This window comes from Athene noctua, chromosome 1 (genome assembly GCF_965140245.1).
Source record: "Athene noctua chromosome 1, bAthNoc1.hap1.1, whole genome shotgun sequence".
Classification (NCBI taxonomy): Eukaryota; Metazoa; Chordata; class Aves; order Strigiformes; family Strigidae; genus Athene; species Athene noctua.
In genome coordinates, this window is record NC_134037.1 from 252644754 (window position 1) to 252657915 (window position 13162).

Sequence of the window (13162 nt, forward strand, 5' to 3'; positions counted from 1 at the left end):
AGGCTCTTTTGAATAGCAAAATTTTAATGAATTCCTATGTTATCTTAGATAATGTATTTTACAACGTTAATTTTTATGCCATCGTTTTCCTTAGGGAGGCAGGGTTAGGAAATTCTGGTTTTAGATATCTTTTGACTGACATGACAAAAATACTGTTTGCACATTTGTTATCTGTTTGGCAAAGAAAAACTAAGAGTTATCTGTGAGCTTTATAAACACCCATCACACTTCTGGGAATATTCTGTGGATAAAATACGTGCTTAGATATGAAGGTGAAGGTTGCCACAGATATGTCTACAATTATATACCACATGGCCAGCTCCCACTGTGTTACCATGAGACAGCTCTCTGACAAAATCAGTTGTTATAGCTCAGTTAGTCACTGTGCACCAGTATCCCAAGTTTCAGACCTGCCAATCAAAGTTTGAATATGCAACCTCAGTGTACCCCAGAAACTGGAAACCAGGTGCAAAACAAGCAAAACATATCTGACCTTGAGATGTTTAAGCCACTCTGAGTAGTTTTGGTGGGACTTGGGGTCAATACATTTGAAAGTATGGAATGGCAATATAAGTGTGGAAATCATCTGTGGATATGAAAAAGAGCTATAAGAAACTACTGAAAGGTGAAAGCCTAAGTCTTCCACAAAGTCCCAGAGAAGAAGCACTGTGAATGAATCATTCCGAACTGGAGTTTCTGCCTCTAACCGTTTGGGTGATCAATCTAATGTTTAAAAAAAAAAAAAAAGTAAATAAGTTGTATGCATGCACACCTTTCTCCTTTTAACTCTTTGAAATTCCCTGACCAACTAACCGTGACTTTCTCCAAGAAAATCCCTTGGCAAGAAGTACCAGGTGAAACCTATGGGCAGTTTTGGGTGGGGAGACATTGCTTTGTTGGAAGATGCCTGAGAATGAGCATTGGCAGGAAGCCAGCACAGCTTTGTTGTTTTACAGGAGGTGTCTGCTGGCTGTTCCTCTCCTTGTTGGGCCACTGTGTGCTCTCTTCTTATGCACATTTCCCCATTCTCTTAATAGACTGGCAGGCAGATGAATTTTAACAGTTCCTTCATTCAGCCATGATGAAGCTTCCAGCAATCTGTCAGCACAAGGGAGACAGGCAGGACTTTTGCAAACACTATTTTTCTGAAAAAAATATGCAAGGTCACATTCTGGAAACGAATAAAAGCACTGAGAGTAACTCTGCGTGAGGCAATGTTAGCTCCTTGCTCTGTGTCCTCTTGTGCTGCTCAGGGAGCCAAGCCAACAAGATGGTACTTGGCAACTTGGCCACGGTAGTACTTGCAAGATTTATCATGAGTAGTGGGATCTCTCACCTGTGCAGCCACAAGATCTTTTGGCCTAGGAAACTTGTCCTAAATGAACTTTGCTGAGTGCCAAACTTTAGATATTACACCAAGGACAGAGTTTTACCTATCACTGCAGACTTCTGCAAGTAGCTTTCCAAAGTTTCTTGTCATCTGACCACAGTTATGTCTGCAGGATGTGGCTACCTGACCCACAGCACAATGGAGAGGCATAGAAGCTTTGTAGACACAGATTACAGGGCTTTTGCAGCAAGAATGCTGTTTTTTCTATGCTCTAGGGAGATAACTGGCTTCTTTTAGAGATCCTTAGCAGTTGTTCCAAAGCTCTGATGAAGTTCAGAAAACCAGGTAGGGCTTTCTCAGTAGAGCATTCTGTAGCTGCTGGAATGATACGTAGAAATACAATTGATCCATAAATAGCAGAGTTTCGGAAAGGTTTGAATATAACTGTTCACTTGGCTGTCTTTATGAGTTCCGTGGTTTCCTTTAGCAACTGTCTGCAGAGCTGCAAGAGCCCACCAAACCCTCAGTCAGGGTTTGCTTTCCTCATGAGTCTAGTCTGAATATTAAATCAGAGTGGGAGGTGACACCGCTAGTATTATCTTCTAATAAAGAGAACAAAGGTCAAAGCAACCTTGTGGGTCAACCCCCACTGATTTTAGCAATGGGGACATCACCTCATTTAGGCTGCACAGTCTTCTTTCCTAGAAGATTGTCTCCCACTTCTGAGGATTCCTACACATCATTAACAGTAATGCATGATTAATTACCATAATTTACTAATTAACTTCATGATTAATATTTATTTTACTCATGCCTTAGTTCTTCATGAAGAATCAAGGGTTGATTCTGCTTGGCATCATTCAACTCCTCCTGATAGCATTATAATTTTGGACTGTAAGGACAATCTCAAAACTGTCTGGAATGCTTTGCTGATGGAAATGTGAGTGCACATTCATAAAGGGTTGCTGTGACTTTGCCATCAGATAACACTGACTGGAACACTATAAATTCACATTTTTAGCTGAACCAGCTCACTCTCTGGATTTTTACTCCCCAAGCATTAAGATGCCCAAAAATTATTTGAACTTGGCTTTATCAGCCCAAGCTGCCTAACTGGAAATGTAAGGTTTATAATTTCTCTGCTTGTCACATTAACTTTGTGTCAAACTGGAGCAAACTTATAGTGGGATTTGCTAATTAGATGTCTTTTGCCTCTAGGGAAAAGTCATAAAAATGGAAATTATCTTGGTTTCCTGGAAGGTTGGTCTGAATGAAGGGTTTGTTTTCTTCTTTGTTTTATTCTCCATTTTTGTGGGGAAGATTCACCTTTCCATTGTCTATCAGGATGCAACATATGCACAGTCATGAAAAAACTCTTAGAAATGCAACACTCTCTTTCTTTAGGGAATAATTAGAAGCCACGCAAATTCTGCACAGGTTTAATCAGGTTTGCAATACAGAACCTGGGCTGATACGGGGAAAATCTATAACTGGACTTGGGTAGAAGTTTGAAGTCTAACTTGCCCATTGTGAAGAAATGTAGTCTAGTCAGTGAAAGATGCTTCTGAAGTTCAACTTAAGGTCTCTGAACAAAAAACTTGATGTTTTTAACTACTCTAAGAAATTTCACACATATTTTCAAAATTTTTGATCAGCCGTAAAACTTATTCAACAAAATCCACTAGTCTTACGTAAAGAAGTAAAAAAAAAAAAAAAAAAAATTAAAAAATTATTCATCCCCTTCTGGTTTTGACCTAAACACAAATTGAACTCAGAGGTTTCAAGTTGATTTTTTATCTAAATTTTTTTATTCAACTTTATTCACTCGAGGGGAGGAAAGAAGGCCAAGCTCATGAGAATGGGAACCTCAGTGGAGCAAGGCCACTCTATCTGCTACATGTGGTCATGTGCCCTATTCAGTCTTGGCTTTGGGACCAAGGATAACACAAGGGATCCTGAGAGTTTCAGCCCCTGCTTCACACAAACAGTCAGTGCTTTGGAAGCACTGGTGTTGTCTATGTAAGCTACAACCCACAACAGTGTTTCCTTGTGCACAGATTAGGGCCTTGTCATCTCTGCTCCTTTATAATCGCTTTGAGGATGGGGTCATCTTCTTTTTTTCTTTTCTCTATTTTTTCTTTTTATAAGAACCCAGGAATGTGGTGTGATTTGTTGCAGTTTGGGACTTCTTTTGCCCTTACTTGCCCTAATTGGGGCATGTCTTAGATCATTTTCTTCATCAGATCTTAACAGGCTCCTTTTAAATCCAACCAGTCTCCCTTCCTATGGAATACTGAGCAGTCCTTTCTCCAGTACCTGCTCCAAGCATGAGTGTCCCATATGTGCCTCTTGCCTCCTGCCCTCCCACAGGAAGGCTTTGTATTTTGCAGCATGTGGCCGATGGCCTCTCAGGTGCTCTGTAACCCAGGGACACAGCATAGCTGCATTTGCCTGGGGAAGGACCACAGTGCAGCACTGCACCAAGGGATGTGCCACCAGTGAGGAGCTTGTGCTCAGAGGAGCTATAGGAGCTGAGGTGACCCCTCCTTGCAGGCCCCCATTCATTATATCAGCCCTTCAAATGCCCAGAAAATCAGTGTTTAATTGATATATATTCATCACTCTAATATATCTCCAAGAGATAGATATGGTATTTCAACTAACCTGGCAGTTCTGCAGAGATGCTGAGACAGATTGTCCTCTCATTTTCTCCAGTGTAAACACAGGGTAATTTAGTTTGTTTTCAGGAGAGCATAATTGGACCTACAGCAGCATAGTAAGCAGCAGGATATGGCCTTCTACCTTTGTTGTTAAAGCATGTGTACCATATGGATTTAATAAGAAGTGTATGTTAAACTGACAGAATATTAGAGAGCTATGTGAGGAAGAAGCACCAGGAGCAAAAGATTGATGGCTTTTTTTGAAAGTGCAGATATAAAAACTCTTGTTATCATTCACTGCTGAGCAATAACATACACCTCTAATTTAGCCTCCAAAATTTCTCAAAGAAAGTGTGACTTCCTTGGATGCTTCATATCAAAACAATATTTTCCTAGACCTTTGTGTTTACCACTAAAGAAGAAAAGAAGAGCACATTTTGGTGAGGCAACCTCTTTGTTTTCAAGTGTGAAGGAATTATTTTTCAAATATTTGTGAAATGAAGAGAGAAAACCTAGAGTTGCTTGTGGTAATTGGTACGAACCAGGACTTAAATTTGACTTAGATCATAAATAACAACGATTCCAGGCTTTTGGAATCTGCAATAATAGAAACTGTTCCATAGTGTAAGAAAATAACAATGTGACCTTTCATTCAGTGCTCGCTATAAAAATAATATTTGGATGACAGCTTTACTTGATAGCTCCATTTTGGTCGCATTCCTTCCTACAAGGGCTTCTGAATTAAATATTCTGGATAAAAATTTGAGTATATCCCAATAACCACCATCGCCTGCAGGGTCATAGCTGATTTATAAACACGAAACCAGAGACAAAATGTCCTAACTTCCTGTATTGTCATGGTGGACAGTTGTCTTGGTAGTGTCTTAAATCATTAATGCTCAGTTTGCTGAATGAAATACATAAACAATCACACTGTGGACATTCAGTCCCTGAGAACATTGTAATCCAAAGGCAGAGACACCACCAGTTCCGTAAGGCTTCTTGAACTCTTTGTGTAAGGTATTTACACTGGTAGAATAGTAGAATATTAGCCAAATAGGTCAAGTGCTCCTGGGTTTGGGGATTTGGGAAGTAGCTGAGATAGTCCCTGTTGTGTCATTTGGACTACTTTTTGAAGGTACTTCCATGAATGTACCAATAAAAACCATCATTGCACTTGCCTGGATGAGTTCTTTACTAATGTCAGCACACTTGAAGTCTTATTTATTATTTATTAGCATTGTGAAAGTGTCTGGAAGGTCCACTGATAGGGCAAAATGTCATTCTGTGAAGAACTGTATGAACTCAGATGAAAAATGGCACCTGTCTCAAAGGGACAGTGTTAATCTGGTTTCTGTAAGAATCAAAGAAAATATGACTTTTACAGAAGGAATTTGAAGGATATCAGTTTCTACTCACCTGCATGTTTAAGTGATGTTGATTTGAGGACTGCAGTGATCCAGGAGGAACTTCATGAGCCAGTCAATTGTCTTGGCCATGAGGAAAAAAAATGCTGTTAGAGACAGAAGGCACAGTCAGTGTGCTAGCTGCTTCAGTCCTCTGGTTTTACTCTACTGCCACCTGGAAGACATGGGCTAGGGTAGGAAAGCAGAGGGACAGCCAAGGTACCTGGCGTGTCCATAAGAGAAAGATGATGGTGACTGCAAGGAGGAAAGGGCAGGTGAGTAGATCCACAGTGCTGGTGGCTGAGATTACAGTTTACAGACCTGGGGTGGTGGTGTAAAGTAGGGAACCATCCTGAAAGAAAGGACATGAGTTTGTGCTTATTAGATTAACAGGAAAGGAGGTGTAACTGGACAAGACTGGGATAAGGAACTGTGAAGATACAATGCTGACCAGGAGGAAAGGGGTCAGGGATGTTTCAGGTCTGGTTCTCTGCTACTAAGCAAGTTAGTCTGTCTTGACCTGCGATCTCATCAGTAAAGCTGGGATGTCTGTAAGGGCTTCTTACCTGGTTGAAGTGAGGATTTCTGCTATTGCTGTGTGTGCATCTGAGTCCAGAGTCAAGCCCTGAGTCAACTTCCTGCAGGGATTTTGGAAGGGCAGCCTGGAAAAACAATATAATTCCACAGCCATTTGGAGCTGGCATGGTGAAAAACCTTTTCCTGTAAGTTTTCGCTTGTTTGTAGGCAATTTATGAATACCTCAAGAAGCCAAAGAACAAAAAAATTTTAACAAGCCCCAGCTCCCATTTCTCTCCCTAGAGTCTTCCTATTATTTTAATTCCCCAAAGTCCTCAAGAGCAAGTCCCAGTAATTTGTCTCTCTAGGGGTTCAAAATGAAAGAATATTTTAATGGCAAATATTTATTCCTCCACTCAGCCACTTTTACTGCTGGTGTTTTTATGGTAGAGACCTGCCCCAGGCCACAGATGACTGTCGTTAAGACAGCAATAGACCTAGTAATGCTCGTTTAATGTGAATTTTCACGGGTGAATATACCATTTGTATGTGATTGTGATCCAGAAAATCAGCCAGATGCTCCAACAGAACTATTCCAGAACCATCTGCCTGCTTCATTTGCTGTATGCCTGTTTCTGGTAATGTACACACACAGTGGAAGAGACAGCTTTTGCCCTGAAGAATTTATAATCTAAATAAGCAAGCCAGCCAAACCTTGAGAAGAAGGAAATGTTACTGTATATTTTATATATTATGTATTTTGGGAAAGAGAGAAGGAAGGTCTCATTCAAAGACATGACAATCAATCCACTGGGGTTCTTGGATAAGGATACATTTACTGTCACAGAGGAATCCTCTGACAGAGTCTGGAGTTGAACCAGACCCAGTGTCAGTCTCAGAGCCACTATCCTTGTGTCCCAGGATAGCACCTGAACCTATCAACTTGCATCTGCTCATCTTGACCTCACTGTCCCTTGCCCCTTGGTCTGAGAGTCTTCTCTGTAGACCCAGCATCCACAGCTCTGAGCCTTCACAGCCAGCACAGTCCCCCATAGGACACCTCTGGAGCAGTCACAACAGTGCTTGATGCCTCTTTTTCCCTTTGTACCTATAGATTGATAGTAAATAGCTCATCGAGGTGCACCCAGCAGCTTGCCAACTCCAACTCTTGCAACTTTTGAGACACATGGGTGGACATGCCCACGCTATGCCTGAGATACTGCTTGCCACCTTGTCCATGGGGAAGGAGTGGAGTCCTGAGGGCAGCCTCACACCAACAGGCCAGTCATGTTGAGCTTGTGTCATCTCTTCAAAAATGGTCCCCACTTCTCTGTCCCCTCTGACGAGGCTCTGCTTTGTCAAGCCCCAGCTGGAATTTGGAGGGGAACAGAGTGCCTGAAGCAGTTGGTCCCTCTGAAAAGCCAAACACCTTTCATAGAGTCTTTTAATAGTAATAATTAGCCTTGACATAGTTGTGGAAACATGGGTGTTGAATGATTCTCCAATTTCATAGGAAGAGGAGAGGATTTATGTGAGGGCCACATCATATTGTGAATCAGTAGAAAATGCAGAAATCTGGTAAAAGGAGGGATATTTATCCCTCTCTATCTTACCAGTTATCCCTATTTAATGTTAATCCCTTAAGTTTCCTATGTAACCAGTGAGGAAAGCACAGTTCAGAGTACCTAAGCCAGACATATACATGGGGCATAACATCACTGCAGAAGACTCCCAGTGTCCGTGAGCCCAGCTGTGCTGCTCTGCCTGCAGGACAAGCACAGACTGGAACTGCGGTGCATTGAATTGCGTGTCACTATGTCAAAGGAAGAGGAGGAAGGGGTTTTGGGCACTCTTAGGTGTCACAGGATGGCAGAGCTGATTTAAAGGCTAGGGGCAAGGAGTCCCCTCCCACCCCAGCCCTGTGTCCACTCCTTCCTCTGCCACCAGCACTGGCACTTGTCTGTGCTCTCACAGAACTGGCAGAAAACTATCCTTTTCCTCTCTCTGTTGCCTTTCTCCTCTTTTAGTGACTGCAACTTCTGGGGTCAGACAAAGCCACCACTGGCACAAGGGTAGTGGCAGGAGCATGAAGCTGGAGGCAAGCAGTGGAGATGGGATCACTCCTGTCAGCAGCAGCAAGTTGTTAAACAACTCAGGTGGCTGGTGCTGGGGAACCTCAGCTATGGGGGTGGCCAGAGAGGGAGTGGAAGGTGGGCAACTGACTGCAAGAGGGTGTCTGGGTGTGGAAGGACAGGAACCAAGGGCAGGAGAGAGTCAGGGAGCAAAAAGTTTAGTGCAAGGGAAAGAAACGGACAGGTAGGACTGGATCCAGAGTAAGACAAATGTGATGTTGCAGACGAGAGACTGGGAGAGGTGGTGGGGAAGGAGTAAAGTGCAGGAAAGGTGAGAGTCTGAGGGTAGGAAGAAGCCTGGAAGGCAGTAATACAGAGTGTAAATTGGGTTTGGGTGAAGGGGAATGAGGGAGGAGGACTCAGAACTCAGGAGGAGGAAGCTGAGAGAGAGTCTGGTTGCAGGCAGAGGAGGACAGGGCATCAGAGGGTGGGAAATAGCATAGGGGGAATGGGGCAGAACAGGAGATAGTGATGCACAGGGGACAAGCACCTGCGGCCTTTGCAAAGGGAAGAGTAGCATACTGATAACACTTTAAAAATAACTGTTTCTGTATCCAGTGCCAGTAATAAGTGAAAGGGCATAAGGGGCTTGTTGGCCAGTTGTTCACAAAACATCTGCAGGAAGTCTTCAGGACAGGGCAGGAAATAGAGCTCTGTAGACCTGCCTCAATCCGAGCCTTTCAAACTGCCATCTGAAAGGACACGCTACATATTTTAGGCTGTGCTATTCATCTCAACAGTCTCCATCAGTCCCACTGGATAAAAATGAATACATTCCATTCTCTGCTTTTCTTCCTTCAGGGGACCCTACAGCTCTCTACCATCCCCAGCTGCAAGTGTAGCCATTGAATAACCAACATGTTTAGAATAGAATAGAATAGAATAGAATAGAATAGAATAGAATAGAATAGAATAGAATAGAAATTTCCATTGGAAGGGATCTACAGTCATCATCTATTCCAACTGCCTGACCACTTCAGGGCTGACCAAAAGTTAAAAGTATGTTATTCAGGGCATTATCCAAAAGCCTCTTAAACACTGACAGGCTTGGGACATCAACCTTCTCTCTAGGAAGCCTGTTCCAGGGTTCAAATTTTCTTCCTGCCCTGCAAAAGGTGCACATGAGGAAGAATGATGGAGATTGAATGGTCCTCTCAGGCCTTCATAAGAAGTTGTGTAGTCCACCTTGGTTGAAAAGTTCCCTATGACTGACTGATACCAAGACACTTGAAATGACTGAGGTGTGAAAATAAAGAAAGGTGACATTTCTGTGGAGACAGTTTGTTCTCTAACCTGTAAGAGGGAGAGAGACACAGAGCTTTCTGTAATTCTGTGAAGATGGGTTAGATGTACTCTCAGAGTCTTTTTTCCAGTCCTTTCTATAATTTGCAGTGGTTGCAAGCCGGGCTACAGCCTGGCTCCAAGTGAGTGATGAATGACTAAAGGATTTAGTGCTTTGGTTCTGGTTAGAAAAGCATCCAACTCTATCCATTGCAGAACTAGATTTCTCCGAATGACTGTAATCTGCAATCCTAGCTAAAGCAGGCTTTGCTGGGGTGACTCCAGTCTTGTCTGGTTTCAGCTAGAATGGAAAAAAAAGAAAAGAATGGCTTTTTTTTTTTTTTTTTTCCTACTGGAACTGGTAAACTACATGGGAAGACATAGGCATTAGCAAAAGTATTGGGAGCTTCACAGCCTAAGTGAAAAACAGTGGGAGGAGGGAGGGTGGGAGTGAGTTCTGGCTATCCATCCTTAATCCAAAACTGCCTGCTACTTCCCAGGCTATACTTCACTGTCATACACTTGCAAATTCACTCCAGTAATGAAAACAGACTAACTTTAAGCTTGTTCCCAAAGCTGCAAATTTGTCCCTGCTGGGTGTTAATTTAACTGCTTCCAGGGCACCAGGATGTCTACTAGTGTTCGCTTTGCTTTCTTTCTTCTTTTTTTCGCACATCTGGTGTTGTGAAAACTTCCAAGGCACCACACAGAAGAGTGATGAACTGACCACTCTTAACCCTTTCTGCAGCATGCCAAGCATGAACCTGCCTGTCTCCAGTGTTTTCTCCCTATAGCGGAGTCCATGGGCCTTGTTACACGTAGGATCCACAGACACTAAAGTGGGTCTCATGAGCATTTCACAAGCTGAAAATTGAGCCTTTCTTCAGCCCCATCATCCCCTGTTTTTCCCATGAACAAACCTGGCTAAACAGTAATAACTGGACTTCAAAACTTTCCAGCAGGAAGAAACAGGCTTGGAGCAGGGAGAGGTTTTTTTCCAAAATATTTCTTTTTTCCTCTTGCTTTTATCTGGTGTTGCCACTTCCCAGCAGGGAGGACATTCAGTGCAGTAGTTTTGCTCACATGATGGCAAGTGATGGCCTTTTCCTGTTGTTTTCTGATTGTTGCATTTGTTCTGTAATGCCTGCATTAACTGTTCATCTGCTGCATCAGCTGAACCAGAGCAAATCCAGAACAACCTGGGTGTCTCATTTCCAGTCATAGCTGTTGTACTTTACCTGACTTTCTCCACTTTGTGTGCTTTCTACTCAACAAGTTGTTTGCATGATCAGCTCACTTGTTTCACTAATATGTTCCTACCAAGAGTATACAGACTGGCTTTTTGATCTTTGATTAAGGTTTCCTAAAAAATGTCAGAGGTACTTGAAACCCAAATTCCTTTTGTTTTGGCCTGTTGTGTAATGCCAACCTTGTGGCACAAGGAGGGTACAAAGTCCTCCTTTACTGTCTTCCCCTCATCCCTATTATTACTTGTAATCCCACACTTCCTTTCATACTTCCATCCCAGTAACTGTCCATTCTCAGCCCTGGTTCCTCTTCAGGACCCAACCCTGGGGAGCTGACACACCATGGAGAAACATCTCACAGCCACGTGGGCTGCTGAACACAGCGAGAAAGCAGCAGTCTCCATCACACTGATGCAGGAGACCGAAATGTGCCACAGTCCTTGATTTTGGCATCTTCTTTTCTTCCTGTAGGGTTTTCACTGCTGAATTTTATTTTTAAAAGAAGTAAATAACTCTTGATCCACAAATTACAGGCCTCTTTGGTAAACATGAAATCTACTTCATGGGCTAAGTACAGCTGTGTTGTCAAAATCTTGTTTCGGATTCAAAGTGCTATCAAGGGCAGCCTTTTGCAGAAGCAGCACTTCTCTGTGGGACAAGCTCTGGGGCCCTGGGAAATGTTGGAGCAATTCTTCAGAAGGGTTTTCCATAGTCATATATATACTTGAATAAAACATATATCTTCAGATATTAATCCTCCTGACATGCTTTCTGGAGCATTGGACTCACCACCTGAAAATACTAATGAAATTTGGTTTCTGGAGATACAGTCGTTCGTCTCCCGATTAAGCCTGAGCTTTCTAAAGATTCAGAATGGGACTTATGTGTCCATAGCCAAATCATTTATGCAGATCTAGAGAATATCCGTCCAAAACCATATAGCTTTAACATATCCACCCCTGTTTTTCTTTTGACAAGTTTTCCAACCAGTGCACCTAGTAGCCACCTTTGAAATTGGCCATAAGTAAATTTAGGTTGGAAATTGCAGCACATTGGAAAAATTGTTTGGCTTTCCCAAGGAGAGTGCTGGTGGTCAAAAGTCTAATTGCTTTTAAGATAAAATTTAGGATAAATGCTAGATGATATGTGATAGCAAGGCACTAATTTTAAAAATGGAAATCCTTTCTATTCCTCCTCTTTCACAGCAAAAAACAAAATAGTCCTCTGGCTGTCATCTCATGTGGCCCTTTCTTTGAAGGAACCAAGTGGAGAGCTGCCTAGACCACTACTAAGCAAAGTGGAGTAGATGGCATGGCTAGGGACACCAGGTAGACTTACAAACATTTAATTGTAGCATTCATTTAAATATATACTTTACTGTCATTATGAGCTCCGAGGATGTTTTCCCTCTCTTCCTCCCAAAGAATCCAAAGCAAATCAAAAGCTAGTCAGTTGGTACAATAATTGTATATAAATTTGCACATGAATCATTAATTAAAGTCAAGCTGTGGAAAAAATTAAAAAGGCTAAAAGACCTTTGGACATTTGTGTGAAGATCACCACGCTTGATACCAGGGAATATAGAAATGTTTGGACTGTTTGCTCAAACGAGCACGGTGTTAATGAATCATTTTAATCACTTTCATTACAGTCTTTCAAACATGGGCACTACTATGCAAAACCAAGCCGGACAAAAACAACATACAAAAACCAGAGGCAATTCTGAGCCTGTTAATTAGATAACTTTGTCTTGATATTTGCATTTGAGCCTATGGATCTGGACAACATAGTATGTTATCTCAAGGCAAGAAGCAAGCGAATGAATGGCTGTTGTGTCCGCTCAAACAACGTTTTCAAGGTGCCTCTCGGTCGCTTGCATCCCCCAGGGTAAATATTTGGGATACTCTTTATTGTGCTTTTCCCAAATTTTTCTTACAACTCTGGTCTTTTTGTGGCAACAAAGCAATGCAGGAGCTGGAATTATGCTATAAAATTTGGGGAACAAAAAAGATGTAGAATGTCCAGATTTTGTGCTATTTTAGCCATGCAAATGCTACAAGCAAAAACTAAACCAAATTAAGTTCATGCATACGTATCAGTAGGAACACTGAGGTAGAAGCAGAAGTAATGAAATTATGTAATATATGCTAATTGTTTTCTACACACTAATTCATCCATAAAACTTCTGTGAAGTGAGTTACTATTAACTGTTCTGTAAAGGTTAAAAACTCTTAACTGTGAGGTAAACACTTTTTTCTAATGCAGCTGGTGAAGTTAAAGCATTAGAAATACATGTGATGCATCTAAATAGGTGTCTTGGTACAAAATGACTGAGTTGAGATGAAGTAGATCAGTATTTGTGAAAACCAGCCATCTATTTAGATGCATAATTACAGCTTTAATTGTAGTCTCCAAAATAGTGTTGGATTCAGAATTAGCATAAACTTTGCAGGTTTTATAAATTTTTCGAATTAAATTTTTTTGACCAAGCAAGACCCCATCAAAAATTCAAATAGGCAAAGATTCCTACAGATGTCATTGAGTATTTTCAGGAAACTTCCTTTTAAAGATTTATAGGTCTCAGCAACAA

At 41.8% G+C, this 13162-nt stretch overlaps 1 protein-coding gene across 1 annotated transcript in view; it reads left to right on the forward strand.

Moving 5' to 3' along the window:
* Positions 1–13162, forward strand: part of MAML2 (mastermind like transcriptional coactivator 2) — a 219689-nt gene that overhangs the window by 148436 nt on the left and 58091 nt on the right. The gene's annotated exons all lie outside the window — the stretch shown is intronic.